Below are 18,252 nucleotides of genomic sequence, written 5' to 3'. Positions count from 1 at the left end.
AGAGGGTTTCGACAACCTATCCATTGAGTGACGCGTCTACGGTGGGCTTAGGCAGAATTTTGGTGAAATTTGGTGCGTATTTGACATCATTAGCCTTCCTTAAAGCTCACACGAACTTCTGATCTCTGGACTTTTTTTCTCATTTGTCGACACCTCGTAGTCTGGAGCATCACCGACACCCAGAGTGATGTCGCAGGGCGCCACGCTTTCGCATTATCACAGAACAGTTGTAGGCACCTTTGAGCAGAATTCCAAACTTCGAGGTCGCAATGGGAGCAAATTAGGGGTTTCGAAAACGTGATCCTTTAATTCCGTTCGCCGGTGTATTATAACTGGCCTCTCTTACTGTATTTAATAGGTATATTTCACATCTTCACATCGATAAGTTTTGTAGTTATTTCTGTCCTATGACTAGCAGTTAATTATTAGCTGATTATTGCTCTTCATTAATATTTCTGACGTGTCCGACCAATAACTGTTATGTTTAACATTAAGAAACATGTAATTGTAATGTATGCATTGCTTAAGAAAGCGTGTATTCTACAGCGTTATTGGACAGATCGAAACTGGAAAACACTCCTAGACCAAACCAACTCTCATACTGGAGTATTCTGATTAAGAACTCTACCCACTGCACTAACTGCAGGACACAGCTACAAAGTATTGACTGAAGATACTTGTCGTACATTTGATTAGAATGTTGCCAAGTTGCCTTTCTTCCATGTTCATTTTGTGCTGAAAGTATGTATGATACGAAATTTTGGCACAAACATTTTTGTACTGGTAGTCTGCGAGGAATCGCGCTGCGGTGTCCAACAGCGTGAATTTTTATTCTCTTTGTCTACACAAATATTCACTTAAGCTGAAAGGAAGTGCATCTGTTTATTTGTAGGAGTTTTTCAGTTGTCTGAATAGAGCTGCAGTGATGTTTTAAAGTACTTTTAAATCAACATAGAGGTTGGACAAAAATCTGAATATACCGTGAGAAATGCACGCTTGAACATAAATGCAGATGCTAGCCGAGTCTACATGTTGCGCTGTTGTATTTGACAACGAACAGCACCTGTGCTGTGTCCTCAGTTCGTTGCAAGTGCCAGTCGTGGTCAGAACACTGTCCGTAATGTCGGAGCTAAGTGAATTCGAACATGGGAAAATTGTTGATGGTCGTATGGTGGGTGCTTCCGTGACGAAGGTAGCCGAAGTGATTGGTGGTCCAAGAGGGACCGTATCGAAGATACACACTGCATACAGGAAAAGCGAATGAACATCATCCCCGAAGCCACAACTCGGGCGAAAGTGATCGCGACGGACGAACATCGAAGAGGATTGTAAGAGGATGACAGCTGAAAAACTCACTGCAGAGCTGAATGTCGCACTAGCGAGCCCTGTCAACACCCAAACAATACGAAGGAGCCCCAAAAACAGAGAATTGCAGGGTGAGCCGGAATTCCAAAACTACTCTTCACTGACAAGAAAACGTGGTCAAAAGTCATAAAAGGTGGCCTATGGAGCGACGGAAAAAAGTTTATCAGATGAGTCTTATTTCACAGTGTTTCCAACTTCTGGCCGAGTTAACGTCACAAGAGTGACAAACTTGGCGGGGTGTCGGAGACCATTTGGGCAACTATATCGCGGTATTGCATTATTTCCATGGTTGCTCGGCAAGGTCGCATTACTGCCAAGGGTTATGTGATCATTTTGGCTGATATGATCCATACCATGGTACTGCGTTTGCAAAGTTGATGCTGTGTTCCATTCCAACACAACAGGACTCCTGTTCATACAGCTCACTTCTTCCAGGACTCCATGGTGGCCAAGCAGTTCTAGGCGCTTCAGTCCGGACCCGTGTGACTGCTACGGTCACAGGTTCGAATCCTGGCTTGGGCATGGATGTGTGTGATGTCCTTAGGTTTAAGTAGTTCTAAGTTCTAGGGGACTGATGACCTCCGATGTTAAGTCCCATAGTGCTCAGAGCCATTTGAACCATTTTTGAACCTCCAGGACTGATTTTGTGAATAAGAAGATAAATTGTCGCATCTTCCTTGGTCTCCATAGTCACCAGATCTAAATGTTATTGAACCTTTGTAGTCTGCCTTAGAGAGAAGTGTGCATGATCGCTTTCCACCTCCATATTCATTACCTGATCTTTCATTATTCTGAAGGAAGAATGGTACAAGATTCCCTTGAAAACCATACAGGACCTGTGTTTACTCATTCTGAGACGACCGGAAGCTATTTTGAATGCCAACGGTTTTCCTTCGCCACGTTAGGCGTGAAATTGTGTTGTGCTTCTAGTGTTTCCACATTCTTTTCCTCTCTCGTATATTCTCAGCACGACTTTGGGCACTTTCGCAATTTTGGAATCTACTTTTGGACTGCATGAGACGCTCATTTTTGTTTGCAGCAAGTGCACAATGCCGATAGCTTTCCTTAGATAACAGCATCGTCAGTGAAAGTGTGAGAGTGTCACTTGTTCTGCCTGGGTATTTTTGGGTATTGAGGACATTTGAATTTCTATTTCGAATTCTTGGGGCACACTCGATGTTGCTTTCGTTTACCCTGAACATTCAAAGTTCTAGTATAACTCCTTTCTTTTTGGCATCGTTCTTGTAAATGGTTTTAAGCATCACTCCTCGATTTCGTCTCCTGTGCCAACTTCTTAATTTCAGAGTATGACTTTCAGCCAATGTCTTAGTTATTTGTTAGACATATTCCAAGCTCTGTCTTCGCTTACCCTTTTTACCATGTACAATTTTTTTAATGGTTCAAATGGCTCTGAGCACTATGGAACTTAACATCTGAGGTTATCAGTCCCCTAGAACTTAGAACTACTTAAACCTAACTAACCTAAGGACATCACACACATCCATGCCCGAGGTAGGATTCGAACCTGCGACTGCAGCAGTCGGGCGATTCCGGACTGAAGCGCCTAGAACCGATCGGCCACCGCGGCCGGCTTTACCCTGTACAGTCCCCACAGGTACCATGCAGGTACCATGGATGTTATTCCATGATGTCTTAACACACGCCCTGTACTCCTGTCCTTTATTTTCAACGTCTTCCGCGTGTTCCCCTCCTCGCGATTCTGAGGGGAATTTTCTCATTTTTATTTTACAACATACTGGGTTCCATTTCACAAAAATTCATCGAGGTAATCAGGCATCTGTGAGGATAGTTCGTACGCTAGTAGCATGGTTGTTGTTCGACTACGGGGTACGTCATGTAACACCTTTCGTAAATCTGGGCAGACGGGATCTACCTGCTTAGCTGCATCCACAATTTGCAAGATAATGATTGTGAATAAATAATGTCTCAGAAATGTGGCTTTCCTGAATCCGTACTGATTTGTTTGTGAGAAATGTCTTTAGGTCATGCAACGTCATAACGTTTGAGCCCGGAATGTTTCCTGGGATCGATCAACAGGTGGTTGTTAACGATGTTGTACTGCGGTTCTGTGCATCCGTTCTTTTACACTTTTTGTGGACAAGAGTGAAATGAGCTTGTAATGGCACTACCGCTGCAACATATTCAAATACAACCTATTAGAGAATCTATCAGGGCTTGGTACTTCCTTTGTTTGGAGTATTTTTAATCGGTTTTCAGTAACGAGGATGCGTATTTCAACATAACTCTTTTGTCGATAGTTGCGGCAGACATATGTTACTTCCGGAGTGTGCTGACTAGTGAATTCTTATGTAAACGAAGTGCATATCAATATAAGATTCACGGTAGAAGTTTCTCAGCATGAGAATAACAAAGGACAGTGATATACATTCTTACAACATGTACAGAAACACAGCAGTCGTAGACAATATGTTACACTCTACATTAATTCTTTACGACGACTAAAATTCAGTTACTCTACGTGACACGTTACAAAAAATGAATTATTGTCTCCAAAAACTCGTAGTAGAATAAAAGAAAATATTAAGTAAATGTAAAATTCCTAATTTAAGTATGTACGTCGTTGCCTTGTTCTGGTCTTTGCACTGATTATGCGGGAACAATACAGTTTAACGGGTACTGCGAATCGCTGTGTACAAATCGGAGGTGAAAGAAACGCTAAGTTGTAGAAAATATCTTAGGACAACCTCAGGACAGAACCGTGAAACTTTGGAATTGTTATTCAGACACTTAGGCACTTAGCTATCGAACCACACGCTATGAATACTTACATTTACTCGAAAATTACGACTTAGAATAAGACAGCCGCGTTACAAAACAGCCTTGTTTATATAGTTATTCTTTGTGGTCGTAAGTTTTAATATTACGTGTGTGATGTCTTGGAAGGGAATTGTATAAACTTGCATCGATTCAAAATGATTATTTGCGATAAACTGTTCTCCATGATCAGTTGATGAAATCTAGTTACGTCGTGGACCGTGAGAAACGAAAAAAGCGTCCGGAAAATATAATCTGGATTCCAAGTTCCTGTTGATTTTGGACTGGGCTCGCATGTTAAAAGTATTAGGAAATAAATCTGTCGTGTGCATTTCAGAAAAAAACTATTTCGGCTTCACCTTTTTAGCAGCAATAGAAATCAAACGATGTTTGAACCCAGTTTCTTCCATTGTGAGTGTAGTGGCTTCATCATTGCCCCACCCCCCAAAGGCATTTCTGCCATGTAAATAATACCTTGCAGTAGCTCCTTACGTTGTTGTTACGGAGTTTATACCTTGGGGAATGTTTTAGAATAAGACACTAAGCTCTGAAGGAACTGTGTTATCGTCTTCATAGAGCACATTGAACTATTGTTACTGTGGTTTGGGATGTGTTTGTAAGGCACTTAATCGACGCCAGTTCATTCTAAATATGTTTGAAGACATTCAAGCTGTACCACTCAGCCAGAAAACGCAGCAAATCCTCTTTAGTTTCTTCAGATAATGCAAGTGTCCTCATCTCGTGAGTCGGGGCTTCTAAGTAAAATACGAAAATTTTTGAATGAAATCATTCCGCTTTAGGCTGTTGAAATATTAATTATTGCGCTCGCAACTCCGACACATGGTCATTTTCAAGCATTTTGCAAACAATTAGTCATTAAATACGATACACGTAATTACGAAATTAACAAACATTGAAAATGAATGTTTCAATGCTGCTTACGTGGCATGTTGTAACCCACTCAATAATATAAAGCTGTGGCATTCTGTGTAAGAGCAGTTGCGTGTGGTGGTGTGACTTTATCCGCTGTTCCATATACCACACCTTAGAAAGCTGGTGAAATAATAATGTAAACACTTAACTTTAAATCTTGTGGTAAACGGGTCGCAAAAGTGACAAAGATGTAGAAATACGCAGAGTATGAGCTATGGAGTGCAGAGATGCTAATATTGAGAGTCGATATCATATGGTTTGCGAAATATGTGGGCAGAAATGAGAAAAGTGACTGAAATGTATGTTAAACAAAAACGGAATCCACAAATGATATAAGAATGTAGATTAAAAGTAGGTAAAAAGATGAAGTGACTATCAAGTCACAAGAAAACAATACCCACAAAATACAAGTACACAAGAGAGTCTGAAATCTCAGATATAGTTGAAAGTAGTGGTCGACACTCGCAAAATAAATGCGTGTAATACACAAATGTTGGAAAGAAACAGGTGCTAATTAGCCACAGGTGTAACATGATGTAGAATATTTAGCCAGGATAACACGGCTAAAGTTAATCAAAAAGAAAACACCAGATTCTGAGACGTTCCTGGAGGAGTGCAAGAATTTCGTATTTTTAACGTCAGATTGTTCATATAAAATGTGTTCTGGCTGGTCTCTAAACGTCCTGTAGATTTAGACCTCTCCTAAGCAATGATGCTGGCTTCCTTTTCCGAGTCTTTGGAGAGTTTCTAAAGAGATTTCGATGTTATCTAACATGTGTCTAGTCACCCAAATATGGTTCGCGAACCATGATTTACGCTTATCACTGGTCTTACTGTGTTATCTAAAACGAATGTTAAAACTTCTACCAGTTTGACCTAGATAAATGTTATTGCATTCTCTACAGTTGATCTCCTATATAAAGGTTACTGCACTTTCCACAGTTGATTTTATAAACACCAGGTTGCTTCTACGGTTTATTGTGTTAGATACTATGACGCATGGTCAGACATAACGTGTTGGCAGTACGGGAAATTATTCTTACTTTGATGTTACGAAATCGTTGAGCTATTCTTTCAGAAATAGATCCTCTTTATTGTAGGTACGAATATTTAGTTTTAGCTTCTTCCTGTTTCTGCAGTATGATATTATCAGTAGTACTGTGATTGGGTAATTTGGAAGCAAACATTTTATCAGTCATCTGTGCAGTGAAACGGTTGTTCAGTGTTACATGTCCAAGGATCTTTGGTTCTTTGTCAGTTTCCTTTTGTTCTAGCGGAAGATTGATCAATCTGTGAATCATAGAATGGAAAAGTACCTCCTTTCTGCGGTGTGATCTTATCACTTACCACTTCATGGGTGGAAGGAATTATTAAAGATGACATTGTCAATGTCATTGTCAGATGCCGAATCTATGAACACCATTATCGTTCTCTACAGTCAGATCCAAAAAGTTAATTGCGTGTTTTTTTGTAAATACATGGCGAAATTAGTGTTAGTGAGCATACTATTGAGTTGTGCTAATATAATACTAAAGTGTTATCCACATATCTACTGTAATATTAAATTTTATTAGCTGTGGTGGGGAATTTCTTGAATTTCTGACTTCCAAGTTGGTTAACAAAAGTGGCAGCACGTGTAGTCGCCATACAACTACCCATGCCAATGTTATGAAAAAATTTCATCTTCAAACTTGAAATAATTATTGGAGAGTATCAGACTTAATAAGCTAATGACATCACTAGCTTCTAGCAAACTTACTTTCTTGTGTTGGAGAAGATTCTCTTCAATGATTTCAGTAGAGTCTAGAATAGGAAAGCGATTAAATAAATTAAATATGCAAAGGATACAAGTTTACCACTAGCATGAATGGAGGCGTCTTTAATTTTTGCTATTGTTTCAAGGGAATCTTTCACAATCAGTTTACTTCGAAAACATATCATTCTTTAAGTAGTGTACCTAATTTTTACTGACTTTATAGGCAGGGTGGTCTACACAATTAACAATGGGACGAATTGGAATACCGCTTTTAGGTGAAGCACGTAAGGTGGGTGTACAGGTTAATAACAAAGCTTTTTTTACATCGTTTTAAGAAAAAATAAAATCACACTTTATCTTTTTACCTACTTTTAATTTACATTCTCAGTATCATTTGTGGATTTCGTTTTTATTTAACACATATTCCTGTCACTTTTCTCCTTTCTGTACACGCATTTCACAAACCATATGATATCGACCTTCTATATTGACGTCTTTGCACACTATAAGTCATACACATCGTATGTTTACATCTTTGCTGCTTTTGTGCTACATGTACCACGCTTGTTACACGAGATTTAAACTGAAGTGTTTATATAATTATTTCATCAACTTCCTAACGTGTACTCGCATGGCATACAGAACAGAGTATAAATTCACACCATCATATGCGAATGCTCTAACACATAATGTCACAGCTTTACATTATTGAGTGGGTTATAAAATCCCAAATTAGTAGCTTTGAAATTTTCATTTTCAACGTTTGTCAATTTCGTAATTACGTGTATTGTATTTGATGACTAATTGCTTTCAGAATGTTTGAAAATGAACATGTGTCGAAATTGTGAGCGCAAGAAATAATGTTTTAACGGCTTAAAACGGACGGATTTCATTTAAAGTTTCAGGTAATCTGTGGACCCAGTGCTCATCAAAATTATAAAATGTGAAAATGTTGTAACCATGTAGGAAGTAAGCTGCTGCCCAAACTACTCTCGGAATTACCTCCATTTTGCAATGAACTAAAGCTAATGACTCGAGCCGAATAAGGAAAATCAGCTCTAAATCCTGAGACCATCTATACCGATGTTCAATGGCGTCATACCACTTCCGCGTCGTACCATTAGCTAGATGTTCACCAAGTTCGCACGCACCCATTTCAGTGTCACATCATGTTAGCAGCACTATTTACTCCAAAGAGTGTCCCTGAGCTATATTTAACCAAACTGACTGCGTTTTGGCCTCATTCTAAATGACTTGAACTCATTCTTGTGGTGAGTGGCTTCTGGGCAGCACAATTACCATGAAAACCGTATTAAGTATACCAGAACGGTGTTTGGACTTCCGCATCTATATGGATACTCTGCAAATGACATTTGAGTGTCTGGCAGAAAGTTCATCGAACCACCTTCACAATTCTCTACTATTCCAATCTCGTCTAGCGCGCGGAAAGAAAGAACATCTATATCTTTCCGTAAGAGCTCTGATTTGCCTTATGTTAACATGGTGGTCGTTTCTCAATATGCAGGTCGGGGTCAACAAATTATTTTCGCAATCGGAGGAGAAAGTTGGTGAGAGATATTTCGTGAGAAGATTCCGCCGCAACGAAAAACACCTTTATTTTAATGATGTCCACCCCAAATCCTGTATCATTTCAGTAACACTCTCCCCCCTATTTCGCGATAATACAAAACGTGCTGTTCTTCTTTGAACTTTCTCAATGTACTCCGTTAATCCTATCTGTTAAGGATCCCACACCGCGCAGCAGTATTCTAAAAGATGACGGACAAACGTAGTTTAGGCAGTCTCCTTGGTAGATCTATTACGTTTTCTAAGTGTCCTGCCAATAAAACGCAGTCTTTGGTTAGTCTTCTCCACAACATTTTCAGCTTGTTCCTTCCAATTTAAGTTGTTCGTAATTGTAATTCCTAGGTATTTAGTTGAGTTTATGGCCTTTATATTTTACTGATTTATTGCGTAGCCGAAGTTCAACGGTTTCCTTTTAGTACTCATGTGGACGACCTCACACTTTTCGTTATTTAGGATCAGTTGCCAACTTTCGCACCATACAGATATCTTTACTAAATCGTTTTGTAATTTGTTTTTATCTTCTGATGACTTTACTGGTCGATAAACGACAGCGTAATCTGCAAACAAACTAATACAGCTGCTCATATTGTCTCTCAAATCTTTTATATACACACATCAAAAAAAGTTTTTAGTCAACTCTGTTCCGAGAGTTCCGGAACCTGTACAGAAAATTGGAATAGAGATCAACATAAACATCATTTCTGCCCTTTTTATTGCTCATGAAAGCCACACATTGCATGTTGTACCACCATACAATTAGACCTTCGGAGGTGGTGGTCCAGATTGCTGTACACACCAATACCTCTAATACCCAGTAGCACGTCCTCTTTCATTTATGCATGCCTATATTCGTCGTGGCATACAGTCCACAAGTTCATCAAGGTACTGTTGGCCCAGATTGTCCCACTCCTCAACGGCGATTCGGTGTAGATCCCTCAGAGTGGTTGCTGGATCACGTCGTCAATAAACAGCCCTTTTCAATACATCCCAGCCATGTTCGATAGGGTTCATGTCTGGAGAACATGCTGGCCACTCTAGTCGAGCGATGTCGTTATCCTGAAGGAAGGCATTCAGAAGAGGTGCACAACGTGGGCACGATCTGTAGTCCATGAAGATGAATACCTCGCCAATATGCGGCCGATATGGTTGCACTGTCTGTCGGAGGATGTACGTATCGTACAGCCGTTTCGGCGCCTTCCATGACCACCAGCGGCGTACGTCGTCCCCACATAAAGCCACCCAAAAACAACAGTGAACCTCCACCTTGCTGCATTCGCTAGACAGTGTGTCTAAGGCGTTCAGCCTGACCGGGTTTCTTCTGGTTGAAGGCATATGCGACACACATTTATGAAGAGAACGTGATGCCAATCCTTACCGGTCCATTCGGCATATTGCTGGGCCCATCTGTACCGAGCTGCATGATGTCATGGTTGCAAAGATGGACCTCGCCATGGACGTCGGGAGCGAAATTGCGCATCATGCAGCCTATTGCGTACAGTTTGAGTCATAACAGGACGAACTGTGGCTGCTCGATAAGCATTATTCATCAAGGTAGCGTTGTTGTCAGGGTACCTCCGAACCATAAACTATAGGTAGCGGTCATCCACTGCAAAAGTTGCCCTTGGGCCGCATGTCATCGACAGTTCCTGTCTCGCTGTATCTCCTCCATGTCCGAACAACATCGCTTTGATCCACTCCGAGACACCTGGACATTTCCTTGTTGAGAGCCCTTCCTGGCACAAAGTAACAATGCAGACGCTATGGAACCGCGGTATTGGCCGTCTAGGCATGGAAGAACTACAGACAACACAAGCCGTGTACCTCCTTCCTGGTGGAATGACTGGAACTGATCGGCTGTCGGACCCCCTCCGTCTAATAGGAGATGGTCATGCATGGTTGCTTACTTTTTTGGGCGGGTTTAGTGACATCTCTGAACATTCAAAGGGACTGTATCTGTGATACAATATCCACAGTCAACGTCTATCTTCAGGAATTCTGGGAACCGAGGTTATGAAAAACTTTTGTGATGTGTGTAGGTAAGGAACAGCAATCGGCCTATAACACTACCATGGGGAACGCCAGAAATCACTTCCGGTTTGCTCGATGTACACTCCTGGAAATTGAAATAAGAACACCGTGAATTCATTGTCCCAGGAAGGGGAAACTTTATTGACACATTCCTGGGGTCAGATACATCACATGATCACACTGACAGAACCACAGGCACATAGACACAGGCAACAGAGCATGCACAATGTCGGCACTAGTACAGTGTATATCCACCTTTCGCAGCAATGCAGGCTGCTATTCTCCCATGGAGACGATCGTAGAGATGCTGGATGTAGTCCTATGGAACGGCTTGCCATGCCATTTCCACCTGGCGCCTCAGTTGGACCAGCGTTCGTGCTGGACGTGCAGACCGCGTGAGACGACGCTTCATCCAGTCCCAAACATGCTCAATGGGGGACAGATCCGGAGATCTTGCTGGCCAGGGTAGTTGACTTACACCTTCTAGAGCACGTTGGGTGGCACGGGATACATGCGGACGTGCATTGTCCTGTTGGAACAGCAAGTTCCCTTGCCGGTCTAGGAATGGTAGAACGATGGGTTCGATGACGGTTTGGATGTACCGTGCACTATTCAGTGTCCCCTCGACGATCACCAGTGGTGTACGGCCAGTGTAGGAGATCGCTCCCCACACCATGATGCCGGGTGTTGGCCCTGTGTGCCTCGGTCGTATGCAGTCCTGATTATGGCGCTCACCTGCACGGCGCCAAACACGCATACGACCATCATTGGCACCAAGGCAGAAGCGACTCTCATCGCTGAAGACGACACGTCTCCATTCGTCCCTCCATTCACACCTGTCGCGACACCACTGGAGGCAGGCTGCACGATGTTGGGGCGTGAGCGGAAGACGGCCTAACGGTGTGCGGGACCATAGCCCAGCTTCATGGAGACGGTTGCGAATGGTCCTCGCCGATACCCCAGGAGCAACAGTGTCCCTAATTTGCTGGGAAGTGGCGGTGCGGTCCCCTACGGCACTGCGTAGGATCCTACGGTCTTGGTGTGCATCCGTGCGTCGCTGCGGTCCGGTCCCAGGTCGACGGGCACGTGCACCTTCCGCCGACCACTGGCGACAACATTGATGTACTGTGGAGACCTCACGCCCCACGTGTTGAGCAATTCGGCGGTACGTCCACCCGGCCGTCCGCATGCCCACTATACGCCCTCGCTCAAAGTCCGTCAACTGCACATACGGTTCACGTCCACGCTGTCACGGCATGCTACCAGTGTTAAAGACTGCGATGGAGCTCCGTATGCCACGGCAAACTGGCTGACACTGACGGCGGCGGTGCACAAATGCTGCGCAGCTAGCGCCATTCGACGGCCAACACCGCGGTTCCTGGTGTGTCCGCTGTGCCGTGCGTGTGATCATTGCTTGTACAGCCCTCTCGCAGTGTCCGGAGCAAGTATGGTGGGTCTGACACACCGGTGTCAATGTGTTCTTTTTTCCATTTCCAGGAGTGTATTTCCGTCAATTACTACGAACTGTGACCTCTCTGACAGGAAATCACGAATCCAGTCACATAACTGAGACGATATATCATAAGCACGCAATTTCACTACAAGCGACTTGTGTGATACATTTCCACAAGCCTTCCGCAAATCCAGAAATACGGCATCAATCTGAAATCCCTTATCAATAGCACTCAACACTCACGCGAGTAAAAAGCTAGTTGTCTTTCACAAGAACGATGCTTTCTGAATCCATGTTGACTGTGTGTCAATAGACCTTTCTCTTCGAGGTAATTCATAATATTCGAATGCAATATATGTTCCAAAATCCTGCTGCATATCGACGTTAATGATATGGGCCTGTAATTTAGTGGATTTCTCCTACTACCTTTCTTGAATATCGGTGTAACCTGTGGAACTTTCCAGTCTTTGGGTACGGATCTTTCGTCGAGCGCACTGTTGTATATGATTGTTAAGTATGGAGCTAGTGCATCAGCATACTCTGAAAGGTACCTAACTGGTACGCAGTCTGGACGAGAAGATTTGCTTTTGTTAAGTGATTTATGTTGCTTCACTACTCCGAGGATATTTGCTTCTACGTTACTCATGTTGGTAGCCGTTCTTGATTCGAATTATGAAATATTTATTTCGTCTTCTTCTGTGAAGGTATATTTCGGAAGACTGTGTTTAGTAACTCTGCTTTGGCAGCGCTGTCTTCGATTGTATCTCCATTGCTATGGCGCAGAGAAGGCATCGATTGTGTCTTGCCGCTAGCATACTTCACATACGACCAGAATATCTTTGGATTTTCTGCCAGGTTTTGGGACAAAGTTCGCTGTGGGAACTATTATAAGCATCTCGCATTGAAGTCCGAGCTAAATTTCGAGCTTCTGTAAAAGATCGCCAATCTTGGAGATTTTGCGTCTGTTTGAATTTGGCATGTTTGTTTCGTTGTTCCTGCAACAGTGTTCTGACCCGTTTTGTGTACCAAGGAGGATCAGCTCCGTCGTTTGTTAATTTATTTGGTATGAATCTTTCAACTGCTGCCGATACTATTTCTTTGAATTCAAGCCAAATCTGGTCTACACTTTGTTAATTCCGAAGGAGTGGATATTGTCTCTCAGGAAGGCATCAAGTGAATTTTTGTAGGCTTTTTTGAATAGGTATATTTTTCGTTTATTATTGGAGGATTTGGATGTTACAATATTCAGTCTCGCTACGACAACGCTGTGTTCACTAATCCTTATATGCATTTTGATGATCGTTATTAACTCAGGATTATTTGTCGCTAAGAGGTCAAGTGTGTTCTCACAACCGTTTATTATTCGTTTGGGCTCATGAACTAGCTGCTTTAAATAATTTTTAGGGAATGCGTTTAGCACAATTTCGAATGATGTTTGATGCGTACCTCCGGAATTAAAGATGTATTTTCGCCAGTACGTCGAGGGTAAATTAAAGTCACCACCAACTACACTCCTGGAAATTGAAATAAGAACACCGTGAATTCATTGTCCCAGGAAGGGGAAACTTTATTGACACATTCCTGGGGTCAGATACATCACATGATCACACTGACAGAACCACAGGCACATAGACACAGGCAACAGAGCATGCACAATGTCGGCACTAGTACAGTGTATATCCACCTTTCGCAGCAATGCAGGGTGCTATTCTCCCATGGAGACGATCGTAGAGATGCTGGATGTAGTCCTGTGGAACGGCTTGCCATGCCATTTCCACCTGGCGCCTCAGTTGGACCAGCGTTCGTGCTGGACGTGCAGACCGCGTGAGACGACGCTTCATCCAGTCCCAAACATGCTCAATGGGGGACAGATCCGGAGATCTTGCTGGCCAGGGTAGTTGACTTACACCTTCTAGAGCAAGTTGGGTGGCACGGGATACATGCGGACGTGCATTGTCCTGTTGGAACAGCAAGTTCCCTTGCCGGTCTAGGAATGGTAGAACGATGGGTTCGATGACGGTTGGGATGTACCGTGCACTATTCAGTGTCCCCTCGACGATTACCAGTGGTGTACGGCCAGTGTAGGAGATCGCTCCCCACACCATGATGCCGGGTGTTGGCCCTGTGTGCCTCGGTCGTATGCAGTCCTGATTGTGGCGCTCACCTGCACGGCGCCAAACACGCATACGACCATCATTGGCACCAAGGCAGAAGCGACTCTCATCGCTGAAGACGACACGTCTCCATTCGTCCCTCCATTCACGCCTGTCGCGACACCACTGGAGGCGGGCTGCACGATGTTGGGGCGTGAGCGGAAGACGGCCTAACGGTGTGCGGGACCGTAGCCCAGCTTCATGGAGACGGTTGCGAATGGTCCTCGCCGATACCCCAGGAGCAACAGTGTCCCTAATTTGCTTGGAAGTGGTGGTGCGGTCTCCTACAGCACTGCGTAGGATCCTACGGTCTTGGCGTGCATCCGTGCGTCGCTGCGGTCCGGTGCCAGGTCGACGGGCACGTGCACCTTCCGCCGAACACAGGCGACAACATCGATGTACTGTGGAGACCTCACGCCCCACGTATTTAGCAATTCGGCGGTACGTCCACCCGGCCTCCCGCATGCCCACTATACGCTCTCGCTCAAAGTCCGTCAACGGCACATATGGTTCACGTCCACGCTGTCGCGGCATGCTACCAGTGTTAAAGACTGCGATGGAGCTCCGTATGCCACGGCAAACTGGCTGACACTGACGGCGGCGGTGCACAAATGCTGCGCAGCTAGCGCCATTCGACGGCCAACACCGCTGTTCCTGGTGTGTCCGCTGTGCCGTGCGTGTGATCATTGCTTGTACAGCCCTCTCGCAGTGTCCGGAGCAAGTATGGTGGGTCTGACACACCGGTGTCAATGTGTTCTTTTTTCCATTTCCAGGAGTGTATAATCATATGAGTCGGGTACTTGTTTGAAATTAAACCCAGGTTTTCTTTGAAGCTTTCAGCAATTGTATCATCTGAATTGGGAGGTCGGTAAAAGTGTCCAATTATTATTTTATTCCGTTTTTTTAATCGTGCTATAACATCGCTAACAGCGGACTTTGCACATGCTGCACCGATGTGTGTCTGAGGGGACCCTCAAGCCAGTGCGTCCCTATAATAACAACCAGTTTGCATGCGGTCAGTTCTTTCCATTGGCTCGCTCTGACATGTAACACGACTCTGATGTTAAGACATTGTGCCTACACTTATACCCTATTAGTTTCGTAACTTGATTCCACAAAAAGGGCATTTATTGTGGTTTCTGGAGACTTTTGATCACAGAGTGTGCAATAGTAGCGCATAGTTATTAAATTGTGGGGTGATGAAGGTCAGTGAACCGGGACTCCAATGACGATGCCGAACAGCTTGTCGACGACGCACATCTGTCATCACCCACAATTAACAAAAGCTAATCTATATGTATACGCGGAGCGCTTAAATCAGTGGACACTAGATAGGGTCGTATTTAGTCTGTCGGTATTCACAGGATTTCGAAGACTTAGAAGGAGTCTTCATAATGCTTCTGCAAGATGAAATGAATGAAATGCAATAAAATGAAATGAATGGATTAATGAGGATGAAACCAATGAAAATACGATGAAAAATGTATTGACATGATATAATATTGACAACAATTTTTACCAGACCGAGGCAGTTTTCAGACTGTCACTGCATTTTCATTACGTTGCTGGCTCAGCATTTCTGAACGGTTTGCGCTGATCTCATTCCAAGTCATTACATCGTCACTGATTTCGTCCCCATGTATCCATTTATTTCAATTTCAGTCCATTTCACTGATTTCGTATACAGGGACTACCACAATTCACAACGAAAACTGGCGTGGTGGAAGTAGACGATACAAGCAAACACAGCCATCCTCGAGATAACTGCTAACGTGTGATTACGAATGGCCACTGTCTTCTGTATGAAATACTGTCATAATTAGTGAAAACATATTTCAGATGAAAATGTAGTGCTTAGTGCCCATATAATTCGGCTCGTATTTCACCTGTAGACTACCTTCATATGAACTCGTTAAAGGAGGTGTTCCACGTCACAGCCTCACATTTGGATGCAACGCTGCACTCGTCTCTGTAGTGAGTTACGTATTCGTTCAAACAGTCACGGATCGTCACGTAAAGCCTTACAAGACTATGCACTTCGCTGCTCACGTTGTTTAGCAGTATCAACGGGAGTGCTGTGCACGTCAGTTTTGAGACGACCCCAGACAGAGAAATCCATAGGACTGAGATCAGGCGACGTTGGAGACCGAGTAACAGGCCCTTTGCCACCCAGCCATCATGGGCAATGTTGATGCGTTAGATAATTCCTTCCTCCGGCAGCGTAACGTGCCGGTGTCCCATCACGCATGTGCCCAAGCTCCACCGTTGCACAAGGAGAACATCATCAAGCAAGCCCCAGGAACCGAAGGTACCCTCGCCCAACAAGTTTTCTTGAAAGAGTGTTTGCCCCAATGAGACACAACATACTACCTTGCCTAATATGGTTTAAAAAACAGTCCTCATTAAAAACAACTTCCTGTCTTTTCGGAATGGATAAATGAAGGTACTGTGTGGTTTTCAAGGAAATCTTATACCACTCCCCTGCAAAACAATGGAAAATTTGGTCAACGATAGTGGAGGTGGATATCTACCACACTAACCTCTCTTCAAAGTTTATCACAAGGGCTCAATAATTTTGAGGTCTGGTGACTGTGATGACCACTTAGATGTGAAAATTTTCCATCGTGCTCACAAAACCAGTCCTAGACGATGCGAGCTGTGTGATCAGGGGCCCTGTCGTCTTAGTACACAGCATCCCCATTGGGCAACAGACATTGTACCATGGGATGGATCTCTTTGGCAGTAATACGACCTTGCACAGTATCCATGAGAACCGTGGAATATCGCGATATGTCTGCACGAATCAACAACGAACACGCGCCGTGTTTACTCTCGGAATGTAAACTCGGCCAGAAGTTGGAAACAGTGTGAAAGAAGATCCATCCGACCAAGTTATTTCCTACCATTGCTCCACAGTCCAGGTTTTATGGCTTCGGCACCACGTTTTCCTGTTACAGGCATTTGCATCACTGATGAGTGGTTTTGGAATTCTAGTTCGCCCAACAATTTCTCGCTTCCGGACCTCCCTTCGTGTTGCTTTGGTGGTGTCAGGGTCCGTGAGTGCGACATTCAGTTCTGCTGTGACTTTAGCAGCTGTCGTCCTCTTACTTTTCGTCAAAATTCTATTCAATAACCGTCCGTCACAAACAATCAACACGTGCTGTCCCCCGCGTTGTGACTTAGCGGGTGATATTTTTCCGCTTTCCCTGTATGTCGTATAAATCGTCGACACGACGCCTTTTGAACTTCCTAAAAATTCAGAAACCTTGGTTACGGAAGCACCAACTGTACGAGCTCCAACAATTTGCCCTGGTCTGAATTCACTTAGATCAGACACAATGCACTCACAACTACACAGAAATGTGTTCTGACCGCGGCTGACACTTGCAACGTATTGAGAACATTGAGTGGATGCGGTTCGGGTCAAACAGAAAAGCGCAACCTGCAGACTTGACTAGCATCTGCACTTACGTTAAAGTATACATTTCTAGAGGTGTTTACGTATTTTTGTCCAATCCTTGTTTCTGCATCTGCCGTCGGTAGTATTGTTAGGAAATTATAGGTTGGAACATCAACGACAGTAAGAGTTTGAGTGAGGCCTGGAGACTTGCTCAGATGGTGGAATGGTTAAGGGGATAAGTAGGAAATTCAAGTTCAAATCGCGGTACGGCACGAATTTTCAACTGTCACTACATCTTCATTCCGGAAGGTCTGTTGGATATGCGTAAACCTAGATTTTGTGTTCGATATTGTTACTATTCCACATGTCACTTAAACATTTCTGCATCACGATTAAAGCTGTTGACGGAAAGAATGCGGTAGGTTGGTATATACACTGAAGCGCAAAAGAAACTGGTATAGGCATGCGTATTCCAATACGGAGATATGTAAACAGGCAGAATATGGCGCAGCGGTCGGCAACGCCTATATAAGACAACAAGTGTCTGGCACAGTTGTTAGATCGGTTACTGCTGCTACAGTTTAAGTGAGTTTGAACGTGGTGTTACAGTCGGCGCACGAGCGATGGGACACAACATCTCCGACGTAGCCATGATGTGGAGATTTTCCAATACGACCATTTCACGAGTGTACCGTGAATATCAGGAATCCAGTAAAACAAAAATCCCCGACATCGCTGCCGTCGGAAAAAGAGCCTGCAAGAACGGCTCCAACGACGACTG

This window comes from Schistocerca cancellata, chromosome 4 (genome assembly GCF_023864275.1).
Source record: "Schistocerca cancellata isolate TAMUIC-IGC-003103 chromosome 4, iqSchCanc2.1, whole genome shotgun sequence".
Lineage (NCBI taxonomy): Eukaryota > Metazoa > Arthropoda > Insecta > Orthoptera > Acrididae > Schistocerca > Schistocerca cancellata.
The sequence above is the reverse complement of the archived record's forward strand: the minus strand, read 5'-3'. Positions refer to the sequence as shown.